Source organism: Sinohyriopsis cumingii, unplaced genomic scaffold (genome assembly GCF_028554795.1).
Source record: "Sinohyriopsis cumingii isolate HCF-2022 unplaced genomic scaffold, ASM2855479v2 utg000348l, whole genome shotgun sequence".
Lineage (NCBI taxonomy): Eukaryota > Metazoa > Mollusca > Bivalvia > Unionida > Unionidae > Sinohyriopsis > Sinohyriopsis cumingii.
Window position 1 is genome coordinate 1609354 of NW_028315888.1, and position 3397 is coordinate 1612750.

The window sequence follows — 3397 nt, forward strand, 5'->3', positions numbered from 1 at the left end:
CATATACAAGTTACACGATGCTTTTAATGTCGAAGTCTTTTGTGAAATGCTGGAAAATGGAGGGCATTGAGTAAAATATAAACATTTGATGGGAGATATAATTCTATATATGCCCGTGAAGCAATGATCACTAGATTACACAGGTATAAAACTAATGTACTTCAAATGGGCGAGAAAACACCTTCCAATTATTCTTTTGCAACTGTTAATACTTGGCTCAGTGAGAAGGATATAGACTTAGCGTTTCAAAACTAATACATAATCTTTGTTATGAGACTTTTTAATTTTGTTTTCATATATTTGCATACGTATGTTGCGAAAATAATTCTTAATGCAAAGTAAAAGGAATATTGCACAATGAACTCCACCGTACTATGTAATAACTTCCCGAGAACAGTGTTTATTTTCCTCTCATGTAAGTTAAAAAGGTAAAATGAACTCTACTATTATTGATTTTAGGTTACATTAAAAAGCTTTTTATTACATCAAGCAACGTGTTAAAATCGACGCTGTCAATTTTGCATATAACGTTTAGCGAAATGGAAGTTGACATTTTAAATAGTAAGCAAACTTTTATGAAGAATCAAGTTTGTATTGTTCCTTTATGAATTTCCAAAGAAATAAGAGTTGAGTTATTTAATATCAAGAAAACATTTCAAATCAAGTCCTAAAATGTGGAAAACCTGTGGAGTTTAATAAACATAGGCCACCTGTGATTGCTAAACTTAGAAGGATAAGATAGACGTGATCATGAGAAAATATATATGTGTGTGTGTGTGTGTGTGTGTGTGTGTGTGTGTAGACACATATGTATGTGTAAATGGTTACAATAAAGTTGCTTTATTTTCTTTTGCTTTCTATCTCTCTGTCTCTCTCTAAGTAATGGATTTCGAATTTGAATATAATACTCTCTGCTAGTGTTTAACCACTATTCCCTGTAAAATAATGAGTACTTATAAGGAACTGTGAAGTATTCAGTGGGATGGATCCCCTAGCTGCTGCTACCTATGTACGGGAATAATAATAATAATAATAATAATAATAATAATAATAATAATAATAATAATAATAATAATAATAATATAATAATGATAATAAAATAATAATAATAATAATAAGAAGAAGAAGAAGACGAAGAAGAAGGAGAAGACGAACACCAACAACAATAACAACACATGAAATTAGGAGGAGAAAACTATTCCAGTATTTTCCCCTTAAGTTAACCCAGAATAAGGTACATTTACCCCGACATCATATCAAGTTTTTTTAGAGAAATATGGACAGAATTAGCAATGATAATTTTAAGTTTTCAAAAAATTCTTTAAAGTTGCGAGGGAGAAGAAAAGAAAAACCTATTTCAAAAAACGCCAATCAAGTATAAAGCCAACAAAGTTTCATTAAAATTCTTAAAGAGAAGCAATGACGAATTGAATTCTCAACATTTCCATTATTGCACCATATTTTAAGGAAACTCCTCAATGATTGACGAGAAGGAAACAACAAAATTCCATTGCACTCTTACACCAACCAGACGTGTGACCTACAAATTTTAAATAAAACTCTCCGAAAGGTGAGGGAGAATGACGAGGGAGAAGAAAAGATAACAAATGAAGCTTTATTACAATCTTTCAAGATATTTCCCAAAAATGAATTAGAGGAAAAAGCAACCATAAGAGAGCATATCCCTAAACCATAACTTGCCACATAGGATTTATTAAAATCCTTAGAGAAATTAAGGAAGAGAGGTAATGACGAACTGAATTTTAAAAATAGCTCTATCTAAGAATTTTAAGAAATGACATCAAAACTGGGCCAGGGAATTATTAATCTTTCAGTTAATACGATCTTAATATATGTCATACTTGCTCCACCAAGAACGAGTTAAAATGACGTAATTATACTGTATAAAAGTACTGAAACCTTTCTTGAAAATATGTTGCTTTTATTTACAAATATTATTATTACTGTGGAAGCATAAAACCAAGCCTGTTTTATTTATTGTTATAAAATAAATCACCTTAAAGATGCAACGAAATATATGTTTAACGAGGAGAATAGACATACGAACAAGGCAATATTACTTGTCGAAGAACGTTACACAGATCACTATTGTTTATAGCTGGATTTTAGAGAATGAATGAGACTAAACTGCATGGAACAGGAATTGCATTAACTAATGTGAAGGAAATAATATACATGGAAATAAACAACGTCTGTTAATGTTGTGCGTGATGGTCAGGTAAATATCACATATTGAGACTGTTTTATTATTTTTGACTTTGTGGTAAATCTATGCACGAATCACTTCCTGTTGATCAATAACATCCGTATGTAGCATGCATAATTTATTTGGACAAAAAACAGAAACAAATGACGAAACAATATTTGGGACGACTAGTTTCCCGAATAAATGTTGTATCCAGTGTAACATGCATATTTAGAAGTTTACTTTACATGTATTTGTTCATTAAAGTCTATACGCACTAATAGGTCATACTCTGAAGTCCAAGTGTATAAAACAAATCTCTAGCTGGACTTTCACTGGACACAAATCTTTATTCTAAATATCATTTTCCATAAAATTGGTTCAAATGTTTCATAAGATAAAGTAAATCTTGAACAACTTCTTTGTATTGTAATACAAATAGATACTCATTTAAATATGCATGAAATTAGTCTTTACGACCAGCATTTTATTTAGTCTGATTTTTGAATTTTTGTACGAAGGTAATTTTTCATCATTTATTATAAACACAGTGGTTCCCATAGTAGACCGTACCGCCTCCTGGTGAGCGTTGCGATTACCAAGGGGGAGAGGGGCTGTAAAAAAAGTTATATGATAGATTATTTATTCTTGATAGAATTTTCATTATCTACCAATAATAAAAAGCAAACAATTAAAGTAAAACAATGAGATGGTGAAGAAAATGGATGGAGATTTCTGCTTAACGGGGAATAAAATCGGCACATATGAATGAGCAATTTGATAAAAGAAAGTACATACGATAAACGACAGTACATGTGCAGTAAAGATAATCAAAAAGAAAGCACACAAATTATATACTCAAAATGATAACACAAAAGGTATATTCTAGAAAGGATGCTTATTTCTTTCAAGAAGTTTAAAATGCAAGACACATTTACTGTACCAGTAGGCTCCTATACGTCTTGAACATTGTAGTAGCGATCGCATATAGGTCGGAGATCGAAACAATCTATCATAAGTTACTTCAAAGTGAAGGGTTCATTGCAAGAAACGCACTCAGGTAGGTCTTCACCTTTTGGTGTATAGCACTGGGTTATTTAAGTATGACTAATTTATATTAGTGCAGTGACTTCCTCATCCCTACGGATGATTCCGTAGAGAGGAGTCCAGTCACCTAAGACTTTTTGATGC